Raw genomic sequence first — 19,891 nt, 5'->3', positions numbered from 1 at the left:
TAGTGTAGAAGAGGTGTTTCTAGCAGCTTAGACTGATAGAAGGTAGCTATGGCAAAGCAGCTTAGGCGGAACTAGCATTTCCAGAGGCTGGGGGAGGCTACTCCTTCCCAGCCCTTCACACCTATTTCCAAAGGGAGAGGGTGTAACACCCTCTCTCAGAGGAAATCCTTTGTTCTGCCTTCCTGGGCCAGGGCTGCCTCGACCCCAGGAGGGCAGAAACCTGTCTGAGGGGTTGGCAGCAGCAGCAGCTGCAGTGGAGACCCTGGAAAGGCAGTTTGGCAGTACCCGGGTTCTGTGCTAGAGACCCAGGGGATCATGGAATTGTCTCCCCAATACCAGAATGGTATTGGGGTGACAATTCCATGATCTTAGACATGTTACATGGCCATGTTCGGAGTTACTATTGTGACGCTATACATAGGTAGTGACCTATGTATAGTGCACGCGTGTAATGGTGTCCCCGCACTCACAAAGTCCGGGGAATTTGCCCTGAACAATGTGGGGGCACCTTGGCTAGTGCCAGGGTGCCCACACACTAAGTAACTTTGCACCCAACCTTCACCAGGTGAAGGTTAGACATATAGGTGACTTATAAGTTACTTATGTGCAGTGGTAAATGGCTGTGAAATAACATGGACATTATTTCACACAGGCTGCAGGGGCAGGCCTGTGTAAGAATTGTCAAAGCTCCCTATGGGTGGCAAAAGAATTGCTGCAGCCCATAGGGATCTCCTGGAACCCCAATACCCTGGGTACCTCAGTACCATATACAAGGGAATTATATGGGTGTACCAGTATGCCAATGTGAATTAGTAAATGTAGTCACTAGCCTGTAGTGACAAATTTGGAAAGCAGAGAGAGCATAACCACTGAGGTTCTGGTTAGCAGAGCCTCAGTGAGACAGTGAGGCACCACACAGGGAACACATATAGGCCACAAACATATGAGCACTGGGGTCCTGGCTAGCAGGATCCCAGTGACACATAACAACCACACTGACAACATAGGGTTATCACTATGAGCACTGGGCCCTGGCTATCAGGATCCCAGTGAGACAGTGAAAACACCCTGACATACACTCACCAACAGGCCAAAAGTGGGGGTAACAAGGCTAGAAAGAGGCTACCTTCCTACAGTTGCTAGTAAATGAAAAGAAGGGCAGCATTTCTGGCCCTAGGGCCAACCTGGCCTGCACAGGCCCAAACACGTAACTGCCCTTGCCCTCAACACCTGGGACTGAGACGCTCTGAGCCCCAAAGTTAAATAACCCTAGGTCAGGTGACCTTGCTCTAATGGGAACCCTGACCAACCAGAACCTTGGCCCTAAACACTAGAGCCAATGGGAGTCCTGGTTTTATTAACCAATCACAGCCCCAGCTACCAATCTGAACCCAAAACCTAAGCCATAGGTTCAATAGAAACTTAAGCTCTAGTAACCATTCAGAACCATAGCCCTATCAGCTAATCAGAACTCAAATCCTAAGCCCTAGGTCCAATAGAAACCCTTGCCCTCAGAACCAGTCAGAGAACAGATACAATAAACAGTAGGAAACTTATTTAAAGAGCGTGTGACTATAAACACAAACTGGTGTGCAGTGGGCAAGGAGGTGCTCCTGAGGTCAGAATCTCCTTGGATCCAACAGGCTCAATACATATCTTGTGGTTCCTGTTCAACCCTGCAGGTAAGACTCAAATATAAAGCAACTAAGATACTGCTTTTCCACACTTAGAAAAAATACATTTTTCTAGCCAAAAACGAGTGCTAAATGCATTTCACAAACTCCATTTATTTGAACCAAAAAACAGATTATGCAGTCTCTTAAACACACTCTGCTTAGGGCAAGGAGTCTATTTTGTGTTTTTGGCTTGTAAAGAAAAAGGAGGAGGTGGTCGCCTTCTAGTGGCCTTAGCACAGTTTAGGGGAAAAGCAGGAGAGAAATATAAAGAGTCGTGGGAGAAGAAAACTGCAGTTTCAAAAATGTTCTTCCCATCATGTAAAATAACATGTAGATTTTGGTGTGGTAATACTACAATCAACATGTTGTTCTCCATTTTCTAGTACTTCATGGGCATATTTTTCCTAGTAAATTTAGGCAAGTTTGACCTGCCAAAATCTATTTGAAGTTTCAGGATTTATCATACCTAGTGTTATTTAAAACATCTAATTCTAATATTTGATGTAAAGGGAGTTCTTTCATTCTGGTGGATGCTCCATGTAAACTCATATTACACTAGAACATAATAAAATTGCAGAGGACCTATTTAGAAATTTAAGTGCGGGAGCAACAGTGGGTAAAGCCATGGGATAGGGTAATACGAGGCGCAATGAAGGGCTCCGAGATAAAGTCATAAGTTAGGAGAAACTTAAGTCACAAATGTCCAAGTGGTGGAATGCTGCCACGCCTAAGCAATTTTTAAAGTTAAACAGAATCCCACATGGTCTTAGATTACAAATCATACCCATTTATGATGATTCAGATGAGGGACTTTTAATACGTTAGGGGAAAGTGCTAACCAGTAGCTCCATTAATCGTGTGAATATTCTTATCAAAATGCTGAAAGGAAAGTGTTTATGTCTTGTTCAACTTCCTGAATTTCTTGTAGTAATTTAAACACTTTCCTTAACGAGTTAAATTTACTAGAACCTACGAGAGACAAACTATGGGATTTTGGAAGAATCTATGCAGAAAGATCACAATGAGAGTAAATAAAGAAGGCAAGGGAATTAAAAAGGGACAAGATTGATCATACGAATGGGAGGGTGTTCACATTTGCCAAACGCATTGGCCATCCAATAAAAAAAGATGGTCAGGTTACTAGTAGTAAAGCCTCCTCATTGGGAAGCGGTAAAACTACCTCTTCTAGTAACCTTTTGAGTAGTGGAAATGAGGAGGCGGGTGAAGGAACCTCTGAAGCACATAGAGAACACTTTTTTCAGAGAGGTTAAACATATCAGGATGAGTAACCGGGAGTGCAATGCCAGAGCCAGGGCCAAAGAGACAGCAAAGCAAGGAGGGGAACCATAGGACAGAGGTCAACAAGACAAAAAATCAGGTATGCAGACCAAGTCTTGGAAGAAACCCAAATAGAGGTTTGCCATGTAAATGGAACATAAGAGACGGTGATGACTTCTAATATGTTTAAGATTTTACTTCATCTCTATTATTTGGCATGTTCTTTTATTTGGTTATTGGTGTTAACACTGGCATGTATGGGTGAGCAAGTGGTTCTGGGTTTGACAGCTTGTAAGTCACCTTGTGAGTTCTTTATAGGTTTCTTTTTTGCCTTACTTGCTGTGTAATGTTGAAAGTGGGATGGAATTTTTACATACTTATTTCTGATGTGTTATGTTATATGTTACAAGAAGAACAAGTTACTTACCTTCAGTAACAATTTACCTGGTAGAGACATATTCTAGTTGCTGATTCCTTACCTTAGAATTTCCCTCCAGGCGTCAGACTGGATCTGGGGATTTTTCTTCGAGCAGTACCCTTGCGCGCTGTCAGGTGGCATCTGTCGTCTCCGCATACGTCGTTGGGGTCGTAGTGATGAGGTCGCGGTCGTATATAGCCACCACCCCGGCGTGCTGACATCAGTTTCTTTTCACGACTTCCCACAGCAGTAACGCAGAGCCATAAAGAACACTGAGAATGGTGTGCGAGAACTAGGGCCCGGAAAAGGGAATCCCTGTCTCTAGAAATCAGTTTGCAGTGAGGGGAGGATTGGCGGGTCGGTAAGGAACCTGCAACTGGAATATGTCTCTAACAGGTAAATCGTTACCGAAGTTAAGTAACCTAGTCATCTGATAGAGACTTTTAGTTGCAGATTCCTTACCTTAGAATAGATATCCAAGCAGTACCATCCGCGGCGGTAGGCTGTGATCCAAGATCATACTAGAAAGTCCTGCAGGACTAAACTGCTAAAGTAGTCGTCTCTGCGGACCTGACTGCCCAGGCATTAATGTTTAATGAACGTGTGCAGGGATGCCCATGTTGCTGCCTGGCAGATATCCAGAACAGGAACTCCGCCTGCTAATGCTGTGGTGGCCACAGTTGCTCGGGTGGAGTGAGCACGCAAGCCCTCATGGGGTTGCTTATTTGCCAAACCACAGCACATTTTGATGCAAAGCAGTATCCATCATGGGATGATACACTTCTGCACTGCCTTCCCTTCCTCCACACCTAGATAGCCAACAAAGAGTTGATAGTCCACCCAGCAATCTTTACTACGATTGAGGTAGAATGCCAAAGCTCTTTTTGGATCCAGACGGTGGAGTCTCTCCTCTTCATGAGAGGGATGTGGGGGTACGTAAAAAGTAGGCAAAGTGATAGTTTGGCTTACATGAAAAGGAGTAACAACCTTAGGAAGGAAGGAGGCCTTTGTACGAAGCACCACTTTGTCAGGGTGGACAGATAAAAATTGTGGTTTGGAAGACAGAGTTTAAAGCTCACTCACTCTTGCGAGTGAGGTGATGGAAATAAGAAAAACAGTTTTGAGAGTCAAGAGCCGCAAGGGACAATTGTGCAGTGGCTCAAAAAAGGCATACATGAGATAAGTTAGGACCAGGTTCAAGTCCCATTGGGGCATAATTAACAGAGTCAGAGGAAACAAGTCAAGGCCCTTCAATAACCTTCCAACAATGGGAGGCTTGAATAAGGAAGGTTGGTCTAGCAAACTAAGAAAGGCTGAAATGGCCGATGAGTAACCTTTAAGGGCGCCCAAGCAGAGTCCTGCTGGGCCAAAGAAAGAATGAACAAGAGAACCTCAGAGAGAGGTGCAGAAAGAGGATCAACAGACTTGTTGGTCCACTATGCCACAAATTTATGCCAATGACTGGTGTATACCATTTTGGTGGAGGGACGCCTGGCTGCCAAAATAAAATCACAGACTTCTGGCGGAAGGTCAAAGCTGTCAACTGCCGCTGCTCAATCTCCACGCAAGAAGGAAAAGACTGGACAGGTTCAGGTGGAGAACCGTCCACTGCTGCTGCGACAGAAGATTCTATCGAAGGGGCAATCTGATTGGAGGATCCGAAGCCATGCTCAGTAGCTCTGGATACCATACTCTTTGTGCCCAGTCTGGAGCTACAAGGATTTCTTGGGCCCTGTCGCTCTTTATCTTCTTCAGAACTCTGGACAGAAGAGGTGTAGGTTGGAAGGCGTAAAGGAGACCTGAGTTCCACTCGAGACGAAAAGCGTCACTGAGCGCCTGCCAGTTGTTGAACCACCAGGATTATGCCCTGATGTTCCAGCCATGTCCAGGGGCACAGAGCCTCTTGACAAAGAGTCCACAACTCCACTGTGCCCTGTTTGTTGCAGTATCACATTGCGGTATTGTTGAGCTTGATTTCCCAGAGCTCCAAAAGATTGATGTTGAGTCTGGACTCTGCGCAGACCAGAGACCTCTGATCACCACCTCTCCCATCTGGCCACTCCATCCCAGGAGTGACACATCTGTCACTACTGTAAGATCTGTTTGGGGAAGGAAGAAGAGTCTGCCATTGACCCAATTGCAATTCCAAAGCTACCCTAGCAAGTCTTTCGGAGTTCCCTCCGAGATCTGGACCATGTTGTAGAGACTCCTCTGATGCTGCGCCCACTGGAACTTCAGGACCCACTGCAGAGCCTGCATATGCCATCTGGCATGTGTAACTAGCAAGATGCAGGTGGCCATGAGGCCCAGCAGCCTCATAGTCATTTTCACCGAAATCCAGGATAGAGGCTGAAACATCGGAATCATAAGCTGAACATCCTGGACTCACTTTTTGGGAGGACATGCCCAAAACTGCACTGTGTCCAGAACAGCTCTGATAAAAGGGAGCATCTGAGAAGGAGTCAGATTGGACTTCAGCATGTGTATAGTGAACCCCAGCGAGTGCAGAAGGTTTGCTGTAGTCTGAAGGTGGGAGACGACTTTCTGGTGTGTGTACGCCTTTGTCAGCCAGTTGTTGAAGTAGGGGAAGACTGAAACCCCTAACCTGCGCAGAAGACCTGGAACCACTGCCAACACTTTTGTGAACACCAGAGTAGCTCTGGTAAGGCCGAAGGAGAGCACAGCAAATTGAAAGTGCTTGTGACCTACCACTAATCACAAGTAGTGCCTGTGGGCAGGAAAGACAGGCATATGGAAGTAAGCGTCCTGCAAGTCCAAACCTACCATCCAGTCTCCTGGGTCCAAGGCAGACAGGACTTGAGCCAGAGTGAGCATTTTGAACTTCTCCTTTTTGAGGAAGAGTTTGAGGGCCCAAAGGTCTAGGATAGGACGTAGGCCATTGTCCTTTTTAGGCACCGGAAAGTAGCAGGAATAACAGCCACAGCTTACTTCTGGCAGAGGGACCCTCTCTATGGCTCTCTTGGCCAAGAGAGTCAAGACTTTCTCATAGAGAAGTGCCAGATGATCCCCCGGTAAGCAGCCGTAAGATGGAGGTATGGCCAGAGGGGTAGTCTTGAAGGAGAGGGAGTAGCCCCTTCGGATTATTTGCAAAACTCACCTGTCCGTCGTGATGGATTCCCAGAGGGCAGGTGATGGTGGATCCTGTGCCCCCAAATGGTCTGAGATGGTTGAATGGCCGAGGAGGGTTTGGAGGCTGCGGCAAGGGTGGACTGGGCAGACCTATGGTTCCCTGTCCCACAAACCTGTGGGATTCTGCGTCCCCGGTCGGGCAGTGGCTGATTAGCATGTGCAGCTCAGTGGCTGTCAGGGAAAGGACGCAACAGGGAGCCCCTTCCATGACCACAAAAGGGGTGTAAAGTGGGGTGTGTTGGACGAGGGCATCTGTGAGGCCAAGGGACCGAGCCGTAGCCCGGGACTCCTTGAATCTCTCGAGCGTCAAATCCACTTTGTCTCTGAAGAGACGTGTGCCATCGAAGGGCATATCCATGAGAGACAGTTGGACATCCCCCGAAAAACCAGACACCCTCAACTAGGCATGGCCCCTTGAGGCCACTGTCAACGCAACCGATCTGTCCAGTGAGTCGGTCGTGTCCAGTCCACAACAAATCGTGAACTTAGCCACATCTTTCTGATCAGCAACGGCTTGGAAGGTGATGGCTCAGGCCTCTCCTCCAGGACCTGCGGCAATACCTGCGCAACTGTATCACACAATGAATGGGTGTTGCAGCCCAAAAGGCATGCAATGTTCACGGACCGCAATGCCAGACTCAAGGAAGAAATGATTTTCTTCCAAAGTGTATCCAGTCTTTTTGATTCCCTATTCATGGGAGAGGAGGGGAATGCCACATAGGAAGAAGCCTGAATTACAAGGCTTTTAGTGGTAGGGTGTTAGGACAGGAATTAGGGTTTTTCAGGGCGGGCGATTGTCCTATTCACAGGAGCCCCTGTGCTGGGTCTGGACCAAGTACCCAGAAAGACATTGGTGAGGGCTTCATTAAATATAAGGAGAAGCTCCAAAGTGGAAGCCCCAGGCTGAAGCACCTCTGTCAGGAGGTTAGTCGTGACTGCAACAGAAGGAAGCTCAAGGCCAAGGACCTCAGCTGCCCTACTGACCACAATGGAGTAAGACGATCCCTACGTTGTAGTCATGGTAGGAGGAGAAAGCATGCTGGAGAAGTATCCAGAATACTAGCCTCGCCCAGTTCCTGTGCCCAGTCCAAGCCAGGGCTGTCTAGCTGGTATTCCAAAGGGTAAGAAAGCAACCTGGGGTGAGAAGACCCATCGAAGTAGGATCCGGCGTCGAGTGACACCATTCCGGCTCTTGGTCGTTAAGGATGAGGACTGCATCTTCATTGATTGTGGGCCCAACTGGCGTCGGAAGCGTCAACATCTTTGCCAGTGCTGGGGAAGATCACGTTGGCATGACTGGCGTAGGCACGGATCCACAATGGATCCAGAGGGGCCCTCAGTGGCTGGAGCCGAAGCCACTGACACAGTACCGGAGGGGCCCCTATCCGAACCCCCAGGCCCTAAAGGAGCCGCAGCGAGGTCGGTCTGCCCAAAGATGAGGCGCATGGCCTCATAAAACTATTTCAGCTGGGCACGGGTGGCTCCAGCTCCCAGGAAGTCGGGGAGGCGCGGAGTGGACCCCGAAGTAGGCTCCACAGATGGTGGCCTAGACGTCAATGCTCTTTCCGCATCTCATCAGCCGAGTGACAAGGCGAAGTCGAAGAACGTTTGGTCTTCTTCGACTTCTTCTTCTGACCTGAGTGTTCCGAAGATTTAGAATGGGACAACGAAGAGTGTTGATGATGACTCTGCAAGTGGCCTCGTGACCTTCCTCTCAAACGAGAAAGGGAGCGATGCGGAGTTGAGCACTGGGCCGCCATGAGCTTCAGGGACCGCTCCCTCAAAGTCTTCGGGTTCACTTCGGCACTCGGAGCATGACTTTGGGTCATAGTCGTGCTCCAGGCACCACAAAAACACATGATGCGGATCCGTCATCGACATAATTCGGTGGCAGGAATCACAAAGTTTGAACCCGATCTTCTGTAACATCCCTCGGTGCACCACAAAGTAAAAAATAACAACAAAAAGGTCAAAATTAGTAAAAAAATTATCAAGGGTAGCTTTTCTCCAGATCTGCGCATGGCGCGGAAAGAAAAGCACTGATGTGTTACTTTGAGTGCTCAGGACAGTTTTTATGCATTAAATGTTGTTAGTTTGAAAGGTCCGGTCTCCTGCCTTTACTGTCATGAGGTGTCCATATTACAACTAAGATGGCTGGTGTTGAGGGAAAAAGTAAGCAATTGCTCCTGGGTTCCAAAAATTTGAACCTGGGTGTATCTCTCCAGGAAACCAGCTTCAAGTGATGCCTAATTAATGCGCGCTCTCTCTCCAAACGTGCTGGGCATTTATGAGATTGCTTCTTTTAACAATTGGGATGCAATCTTTTATAGGGAAACTTGGATTTGGGATTATCTCTTGCAGATACTGGAAAGGCACTCCCCCCCCCCCCACCCAATTTCTCTATCCAGCATACTGATCATCAAGAAAGTAAAGGGAGGGGGTTGGTCATAATCTTTTGCTCAGAAAATACTTACGCTATCTGTAAGACATTGAATTTGACCCTACACAAGGTTTTGTCTTTTAACTTAAACTCTCAGACAACTCCTCCTTGCCTGGAGCCTTAATATACTAGCTGCCGAAAATACACAGCCAACTTCATAGAAGCCTTTTTAGAAGAAGTATCCACATTATTTTGGTCTCTAACACATTGATTCCCCTGCTGTTAAACGCTGTAATCGGAGTAAACGTTTTATCAGACCACGCACCTGTTCAGCTTGATATAGGGCCAGAGTCCGATTTGCTCAGTTCCCACACCCATGGATACTAAACAAGGTGGCTTTCCATGACCCTTCTCTCTGTGGTAGGATAAAGAATGCCCTTGAACACTATCGTATTGACAATGATACTGGCGACATTTCACCTGAAACCCTATGGGATGCAACGAAAGTGGTGCTCTGGGAAGAATTAATATCTCACACAGCCACATTGGAACAGGAAGCTAAGAAGTGTAGACAGGAACTGGAGGCTAAATTGGCAGTAGCACAAAGACGCCATAAACAACAAGGTACAGTCCGCACACTGCAAGAACTCCGTAATCTTAGACGGGAATTAGAACACCTCTTAATGAAGGAGGCAGCCACGAAATTACTCTATATTGGCCAGACCTATAACCAAAAGGGAGACAAGGTGGTTAGATTGTTGGCGCACAAAATAGGACTCCATTCTGCACATAATCATATTCATGAGATTCAGTATGAGGACGATCATTCCTTTTACACCACTCCGGACATAATAAAGATCTTCCACGATTACTATTCAGCGCTTTATAAGTGTCAACCCTTGTCAGACATTCATCAGGACACTTATCTGGATAGTTATAATCCCTCTGACTGTAGTGAGGATTTACTCCAACTGGAGTCTGATATCAGCCCAGATGGGGTTAGATCTGATATCTCTGCTTTGCCCGCACACAGGGCGCCTGGCCCAGAAGGTTTCTGGCTATGTTTTATAAAGCATTTGTCCACATTTTGTCGGACCCGCTGGCATGTGTCTTTAACTACTTTTTAACCACTGGCTTGGTTACACATACTATGATGGACTCTCCTATTACGCAACTTCTCAAACCGAATAAAACCCCTACCAGCTGTACATCTTATCGCCCCATAGCTCTCCTTAATTGTGACGTTTAGATTTTTACATCTATCTTGCTCAAATGCTTCCAAGGAGTATTACCCACCATCGTAGCCCTGCAACAATCAGACTTTATTCACAACCGTCAAGCTACTGATAACACACGCCTAGCAGTGGCCCTCATGGAGGTGGCAGAGTGTACCCATCAGCCGTTGCTTCTCCTTTCTTTGGATGCTGAGAAAGCGTTCGACAGGGTTGACTAGGAGTGTCTCTCTAAACTCCTACCTAAACTTGGAATAGGCCCGAAATTGCTACCTTTCATTCAAGTCAACTTTTGCCGACCTACAGTGAAAATAAAGATCAATGGTGCTCTCTCTAAATCTAATCATTTCCCTTGAGAGGGAGACTCACCAGGGTTGACCCCTTTCTCCATCAATATTTGCACTTTCTATAGAACCCTTGGTGGCTAGAATCCAAAATAATCCTGAAATTCAGGGTATCAAGGTAGGGGGGCAAGGAACACAAATTAGCTCTTTTCGCCGATGATGTTCTCTGTGTCCTCACCTATCCCTCTACTTCCTTACCAGCATTAAGGAAGGAATTGGAATCCTTTTCAGATGTTTCAGGCTGCTTCAAAGTGAACCTCACAAAATCATGTGGCATGGGGTAGCTGATCCTCACGGTGACCTAGAACTCCTGGTGCGCCAGGTGAGTTTCCAATGGTCTAAACACATTTCTTACTTAGGAATTACACTTACTTCACACATGGCTAACCTTTACCAGGGCAACATTCTTCCGCTTCTGACTGGCCTCTTCAAGGACCTCTACTGTTGGGGAAAATTGGTGATTTCTTGGATGGGCAGACTTAACTGTTTAAAGATTAATTTTATGCCCCATCTTTTGTACGTCCTTCAGACTCTGCCATTTTTAATTTCCCAAATCAATACTAAAAGACATTTACACAAAAATGACCCGATTTGTCTGGGATAGTAAACCCCCAAGGGTAGCAAGGATGACTATGTGCAGCACTAGAACAGAAGGGGTTTCCCAACATATATTCATATACGCTAGTTGCACAGATCCGTCCCTCTCTTGATTGGAACTGCAGAAAGCTGGCCTGGTGTGTTGTGAGCACCTATGGTGTTATCACCTTTTACCAGGTCCAGGTATCCCCTATTAGAGAGGTGTAGTCAGTGTCTGGGAAGCCAGGCTCTCTAGAGGTAGCTGTGGATGAGCAGCAGAGACTTATCTAGGAAACATGCAAAGCTTATGCAATACCAGTGTAGTCACACAGCAGCATGAAGGAACCATGCAGTGTTACAAAAATAAAGGCACTTTATTATTATGGTAACACAAATACTAAATTACTGTATAGGCAATACTCAACTAGCAGGTGAGTAAAAACACTATTATATACACATTAGGAATCAGGAATGGGCATAAAAAGCAACAGAAAACAGTGAAATAACAGTAAACAATAGAGACCCTAAAGGGAGACCTAACCATATCCTAAGTAAATGGAATGCGAAAATCAGGCCCCCACCCAAGGAAGTTGAATCTGTAGGGGGGAGCTGGAGGAACTAGGAACCCCAAAAGGTACGTACCAGAGTGTCCCCCAGCGACCAGGAGAGAAGAGATAAGTACTTGTTGTTTCCCAAACCCACAGGTAAACTTTATAAAAGGACTGTGCAAGACTCAAGCAAGACTGGAAAAAACAGAAGATGGATCCTGACATAAGAGAACCTGCAAATTAAGGGGACCAAGTCCAGTTCCAGTTGGAGTGTTCGGTTGGGGCAGGAGCCACTACCCACTCTTCTGGAGATACAGGACCGGGTTGACGGGGAAGATCAGGAGTCGGCTATGCAGCACAGGAGCAGAAGAGAAGTTCCAGAAGTGATGCAGTCAATGTCCCACGTCGAAAGAAGAGTTGCAGTCCATCAGTGGTGTGGAAAAGCCACCAACAAACCTTGGCAACGGCAAGAGTTGCAGACCTGATGGGGACCAGGAAGGTCTGAGGGGACTCAATCCAAGGAGGGGAGTCCCAGGAGACCCTCAGCAGTGAGGAGAGCCATAAGTCGAGGATGTATCCCACATAAGCAACTCACAGGCAGCAGGCCCAGGAGTCGGAGTGAGGCCCACTCAGCACATCTGGAGAGGAGTTCCACGTCACTGGAGCAGCAAGCAGGAGACCGTGCATTGCAGGAAAGAGTTTTGGAGGCCGGGGCTACATGGAGCCTGAAGATCCCTTCGAAGAAGAGCCAACAAGCCTTGGTAACTGCAAGAGTTGCGGTGCACAGGGGTACTGTGCTGCAAGGAGAGGCAAAGATTCACCACCTCCCAAATTGAACAGCTGGTAGAAGGGACTGAAGGGACCACTCCGGACAACCACCTGTGTTGCAGGATCCACGCAGAGTTGCAGGGGAGAGGATCCACGCAGCAGGTCATCAATGCAGTTGGTGCCAGTGGATGCAAGGGAGTGACTCCTTCACTCCAAGGGAGATTCCTTCTTGCAGACTGAAGACCTGCCACCCTCTGAGGAGGCAGCCAGGGAAACGTTGCAGTTGCTGAAAGGAGCTGGAAAAACAATGTTGCAGAGCGAAGTCATCGCTGGAGCTGCAGATTGTAGGTTCCTGTGAAGTCCAGTTGCGGTTCATCTGGTCAGAAGTCCAAGTAAATGTTGCAGACCAGTCCTGCTGGAGTCTTGCACATCGAATCTGAGGAACCACTGAAGAGAGAGACCCTAAAAAGCACTAAAAAGGGGGATTGGTCACCTAGCAGGATGACCACCTATCAGGAGGGGGCTGTGACATCACCTGCCTGACCTGGCCACTCAGATGCTCCCAGGGGCCTCTGCCCACCGTGGATTCAAGATGGCAGAATCAAATGGCCACCTGGAGGAGCTCTGGGCACCACCCCTGGGGTGGTGATGTACAGGGGAGTGGTTACTACCCTTTCCATTGTCCAGTTTCGTGTCAGAGCAGGGACCGGGGATCCCTGGACTGGTGCAAACTGGTTTATGCAAGGAGAGCACCAAATGTACCCTTCAAAGCATACAGGGGCTTCGGGAGGCTACCCCTCCCAAGCCATGTAACATCTATTTCCAAAGGGAGAGGGTGATACCTCCCTCTCCTAAAGGAAAACATTTGTTCTGCCTTCCTGGGCATGAGCTGGTCAAGCAGCATGAGGGCAGAACATGTCTGTAGGATGGCAGCAGACTGGGCTGGCCGGGAAAACCCTGCAAACTGGTAGTAGCAAAGCTGGGGGTCCTCTAAGGAGCCCCCAGAGTGCATGGAATCATACAACCAATACTTGCAACAGTATTGGGGTATGATTCCGACATGTTTGATACCAGACATGCCCAGTTTTGGGGTTATTATTATGTAACTGGACAAAGGTAGTGAGTGACCTGTGTCCAGTACATGCGTAAAATGGCGACCCCTCACTTACCAAGTCCAGGAAAATGGACCTGGAGTGCATACGGGGCACCTCTGCTCATGCAGGGGTGCCCTCACACACAAGTACCTGCACCCTGCCCTCTGGGCTAGGACTGCTTGCCAGAGAGGTGACTTATAGTGACCTGGTGCAGTGACCTGAAGTGAAAGGGTGCATGCACCTTTTCATGCAGGCTGCAAAAGCACGCCTGCAGGCATATTTTACATGGGCCCCCATGGGTGGCATATAACATGCTGCAGACCATGGGGATCCCCTGGTGTCCCAATGCCTTAGGTACCTGGGTCCCATATACTAGGGACTTATATGGGGGCACCAGTATGCCAATTGTGGGGTGTACAAAGTCAGTAACAAACACATTTAGAGTGAGCGAGCACAACCACTGGGGTTCTTGTTTGCAGGATCCAAGTGAACACAGTCAAAACACACTGACAGCAGGCAAAAATTGGGGGTAGCCATGCCAAAAAGAGGGTACTTTCCTAAAGGAACCACAACCCTGATGACAAACCTTGGGTGCATGTTGAGCAGGCTTACTTAGCGGTCCCTTTGGATGGCTTGTTGTGGCTCCCCCTCTTGAGGGATCCTCCGGGTCCCCCACTTCTTCCAATGATGTCTCTTCTGCTAAACTACTGGTGGGCTATCCATAACAGGTGTATTTTTCACTCCTATCCCTTCCCTCTCATACTTTTGGCACTGAACTGGGGTTTTCCACCCGGCGTTACACACCTTATACGCCTGGGACAGAAACTAAGCCCCTAGGTTGTGAGCTTTTTATGACGAAGGTGTCTTACGATCAAATAACTCCCTGTGACAAATGTATGACCTCCCTCGATCTGCGACATATTGCATAGTTCAAGCTTTGCATTAATCAGGTCTCCTAAAGACCTGTAGGGTGATGGAACTGGTAGAATCTGACTTAGAATCCCTTTTCCATTCTAATGTGTGACGCAAACGCATTTCTCTACTTTACCGTTATATTCATGCTCTCATGCCTGATAAAAAACACGTTTACGTGACACAATGGGAGAGAGAATTAGGAAATGAAATCCCTGAGGACACATGGCGATTGATATGGCAAAGAGCATCAGCTACATCAATATGTCTTAAACACAAGGAAAATGCCTATTAATTGGTCACACAATGGTATCTGACGCCCGTGCACCTACACAGAATGTTTGGGAGTTCTGACCAGTGCTGGAAGGGGTGCAGGGAGTGGGGTACTTACCTGCATACTTGGTGGTCTTGTCCTTGTATACGCTTCATTTGGGATCTGATTCTTCAGAGCATCTATGACATTAGTAATGTCACATTGCCACGGCACCCCTTGTGGGTCCTCCTGGATGACCCTGGTGTGGTAAGTGCTCTGCCAATCATAACACCCAGAGGCCGTTTTTCTTTTTAGCCCACCTTCTATTGACAGCGTGCTTTTGCATAGCACAGATGTGGAAACAACCTCAAGCTCCCACCATTAACCTGTTGAGCAAGGTTTGGAATATCTACGCTATAGAAAAGCTCACAGTGGTGCTTAGATATAAACAAGCTAAATTTGTGACTGATTTGAGCCCCTTTCTTACATTTATCCACCAACAGGGAATGTTGGGGGGTGTACATTGTACAATGTCTGGGACGCTTCTGGCATCAGATATGTGGGTTCTCTCTTCCCCTTACTCGTGGTTGAGTGGGAGCTCCTCATAACCGGATTATGTTCCACTCTTTTCCGGAAAATGGCTGTGACATGTTTAAAGATCAAATTTATATAAAGCTGCAAGTTTGTCGTCTTGGGTGTCCATGCTTGCTAATTTGACTGTCTTGGAGTTGGCTGGTGGACTCAAGATTTTTGTTTTGTCCTGGCATTTTGTCGTGCCTTTAATGTTGTGTTACAATGTAGAATGATGTTTACCACGATACCTGTCTTCCTACCTACTTTGTCTCACTGCTTTATATTCACGTATGCTGGATGTCCTGATCAATGTGTCCTGTTTGTTTTTGTATTCTAAAATGCAAAATAAAGTTTTAAAAAAACAAAAGTGTACAATCTGCAAACCTCACCATTGTGGAGGACTTTAATATTCATATCAAATTAGGCATAAGGATTGGTATATCCTAAATTATGGATGCCCTTGCCACTGTACATTTGGTGCAAAAAGGCACAGCGTCTACGCAAGCAGGTGGTCATACTCTCAAGCCGGTATTTAATAATGTCTCAGATTTGCAGACTAGGCTACCAGCCCCACTTGCTTGGGCAGAACATTAATTGATCCCTTATCACTCTAGGGTCCTCTTGGATGAGCCATGTTTTCATAGTTCACACCCTTGGCTTAAGTTTAATGACATCAATGTAGCTAAAGATTTTTCTAACGCCACCGATAGATCAAAATGCTAATTCAATCAGTAATGGTGGCAGGCTGGAATAGAAACTATTGCTCCGGCTTGATGCGAAGAGTGAGCCAGATCACATCCTTCTGCTCCTTGGTTCAACAGGGGTCTTGGCAGCTGAAAACACCAAATGTAAACACTTAGAACGTGGCTGGAGCCTGCTGATAAGGAATTTTATACTGCAGCTTTAAAGGTCGGCCATGCAGCCATTCGGAGGATCTAAGCTGATTATTTTCCTGATCACATTGCCTCAGCATTTAACATCTCTAAAGAAATTTCTTAAATAGTTCTCTCTCTCATTGCTCCCAAACCTTGTACTCGGTGTAATATTCTTTCCACTGAACTATGTCAAAACCTTTCTCTATGAGAACATTGAAAATATCTATGTTGAAGATGAAACTTATGTTGCAGGCTCAGATTGCCTTTTAAGGAATAGCGAGGACAGGTTCAGCTCTAGCTTCCTTTGAAAGAATATCCCTTGAAATGTCAGCTAAGGCCATTTCAGACTGTCGTTCTGGCTTCTTTAGATCCTTGCCCCGAGAATCTATGCCAAGGCAAGTCACATATTAAATCTAGTTTTAAATGACGTATATAGTCATTGACTACCCTTAATACCAATAAGTTGCAAACATGCCCGACTGATTCCGATATTAAAGTAGCTTCCAGCTCAGCCTGAGAGAGAGGTTAATTTCTAACTATTTCCCGTCCACACACCTTTTCTGAAATGCTAGACATACAGGAAAACCAACAGATCACCCATTATTTGGAATATCACAATCTTTTACAGGGTTCACAGAAAGGATTTACACCTTGTAGTAAGGACTTTGCTCTGTTAGAAGCCTCAGAGTTTATAAACTGAGTTTAGATCAGGGCAAGTTAGCTGTAGTGGTATTATTAGATCTCTCGGCTGCATTCAACACTATCTCATCAGACACTGTTACAAAGTCTGGCTAGCTGTGGCATATGCGGATCTGCCTTGGCATGGCTGAAGTACTTCTATCGGTTCTGGTCCTTTCATTTGCCACCTTTTATATCTTCTCCCAAGTCAATGAAGCGAGGAGCTGCACGGGGCTCGGCTTTGAGCCTTAAGTTGTTTGGTGTTTTCATGGCTTCTTTAGTTGTGCTTATTCAGCTCTTTGGTCTACAAGTGGTGCCATTTGCTGTTGACACTCTGCTTCTGTTTTGTGTAAACGGTTTCTGTGTGAACGGCGAAATTCAGAATTTGTTTCAATCTCGCTAGATAAATGTGGCACAGTGGATGGAAAGCAGTTGCCTGAAATTGAACGCTCTAAATCCGAAGTACCCTCCTCTGGTGCTCTCCTTCTATGTGGTCCACTGCATGGAGGACGTTAGACTTCAGTAGGCCTCCTACTGGTCTGGAATCTGGGGGGCAAATTTGATTAGAAGCCGTCTTTTGCTCCACAAGTGAAAGCGGTTATATGGGTCTGCGTTACCCTTCTAAAAAAAAATTAAACGAGTACCGGAGTCCACAAGGAATACCGTGGTTCATTTTATTATCACCTCAAGGCTTGATTATGCCAACATCATTTATCGGATCCTTCCTGAATATCTTCTGAGTCAGCTACAGCTGATACAAAATGCTCCAGCGAGGCTCCTGTTAGGTATTCCCATGCAGGAATCTTTCACAGAGCATCTAAGACATTTACATTGGCTCCTAGTACAATTGTGAATTTATTTTACATGTCTTCTTATTAATTTTAGAGCTGTTCAGAACAGCGGCCCTCGATATCTGAGTGAGAGATTGCAAGTGTACTATCCCACCAGAACTCTCAGATTCGCAAATAAGTTTCTATTGGCAACTCTCAAAATTCATTAGCCTCTTTAGATTAGGTGGGCGACCCTTTTTCTTTTTAGGCCTCTGCAATGTCTGGACCTTAAAATTCGTGAGTTTCAAGAAGTATCTGAAAACGTGGCTGTTCAGTCAGTGTAGTTAAGCCTGGTAAGGAGTCCTCCTTCAGCTCTGGTAGCGCCATGACTCCTGGCAGACCGCTGCATGCTTTATAAATATTGAATTCTTTCACTGTCCTCTCATTTTTCAGTCTATTATCTCAACGGTTTCGTTCTACAGTCAATCACTACAAAGGCTACTTGATTTGCATCACTGTTCTGTTATTGCTCAAAGTGTTTTGACACTAGGTATGTGAAATCTTGAGTTGTAATAGCCTTTTTGTGCTGTTACTTTTCTGAGAGCCAGTGGGCGCCGACTATTTTCTTGAAGGAGTCTACATCTCTGTTTGTATATGGATCTGTACAGGAGACATTTCTGTTAGCCCTGGTTTTTTTTTTTTAGTTCGGCACTGGCTGTCCAGTTAAGGGTATGTTGTTGAAGATATATATATAATAATATATGCGCACACAGTGTGTGGCAGTGACTTTTAGATACTGAAAACCATTCTACCACTGCTTTTCTTATTATTAACTTAATGTACAAGGCTACACTTACATAACAGCTATGGTAGCACCTCCACCCTATGCCCCGCTGCCATCCTCCTCCACACCACTCTGTGTCCCCTCTGCTGGGAGCATATAGTTGATCTCCTCCTCATTCACTGGACTCCTCCTCCACTGCCTGAAAGAAAAAGATACATTTTTAAGTTGTTTCAGGATTTAGATACACCTGTGGAAATGAGAGCATGTGTTTCAATGCTGCTTTGCAGGATGTCTTTACATTTGTCCCAAAAACCGGAAGATGTATTTGAAACTGAGAAAACGCCAAGTAAAATCCTATGAAAACCAGGACTTTGCATGGAAATCCAGGAAGTGTGGTCTCCCTACTACTGCAAGGCACTGTTTGCTGAACAACAACACAAACAATACCTCTGAATGTTTGTCCTGCAGAGGGTCAGAATAATGACCAGCGGCACCACCTAACAAACTTCTCTCAGCACCAAGTACAGTTGAACTTTGTTGAGGGGTATTGTACCGCAAGGATAACATTGACTCCTTTGGCCGCAGATCAAACGCATATAAATGATGCCACTTAATCTCCACACATTGAGGTTTAGGTTGCAGAGACTCAGGTGCAAGACCTTCCCCTGTTGCAGAGACAGGAGATTCAACCAAAGAGGCAGCTGGCTAGAAGGACATATGCTCACACTCAGAAGCTCTGGTACTTTACTCTCCTGGACGAGTCCAGGGCAATTAAGATACCCTGGGCCCAGTTTGTACTGACTTCCCTCAGAAAGTGAGGCGTCAATAGGAAAGCACACAGAAGAAGAATCCCATCACAGTGGAAATGTGTCTCCCATTGACTTTCTTGGAAAAAAAACTCCAGTGTGCAGTAGTTTTGACACAGAGTTCTCTCCAATGGCAAACAGATTTAACTCTGTTTAGATCCATGCTTCACTGATCGAAGGTGCTCCTTACCAGTTGGGGTGTAGTGGATCCTGTTAGTTTCATTGGGACTCAGGAGGTTAGCTTAGTCTTTTGGCTTGCCGGCCTGTGCCCCGTCACCTAGTGACTTTTAACCTACTTAGTTTGCTCTGTGTTAGCTGATTTATTTTATTATTTCTTTTTAAATGGCTGCCATGTTTATAGTTAGAGAAATGTTTTGATTTTGTATTATCAGTGCCATTCTGCGAAGGCGTCACTATCAACATCATAATCAAGTGATGTATGTAGGTAGGCACATCATGTCCCCTTCTCACGTATGTGTGACAGGAATATGATGTACACTTGTCGGGGATTGTTTACATAATTTCTGCCATAAGAATGCCTCCTTACCTATTGTTTTGGAACATATCTGCGTCTGGGGTCCTACATGGGCTGTATAAATACACCTCATACAGACAAGGGTATCAGAGGGGTTCCCACCACATGCCATAGACGCTATTTATACTGCACGTCGCCTTGATACAAACACAGCCTTCGTGTCTCCACTGAGTCTGATCTAGAGACCTCATTCCAAGGTAGCAAGGGTGGGGGGGCGCTTCTCATGGACCTGGTACAGGCA

Source organism: Pleurodeles waltl, chromosome 9 (assembly GCF_031143425.1).
Source record: "Pleurodeles waltl isolate 20211129_DDA chromosome 9, aPleWal1.hap1.20221129, whole genome shotgun sequence".
NCBI lineage: Eukaryota > Metazoa > Chordata > Amphibia > Caudata > Salamandridae > Pleurodeles > Pleurodeles waltl.
This window is presented reverse-complemented; position numbering follows the sequence as displayed.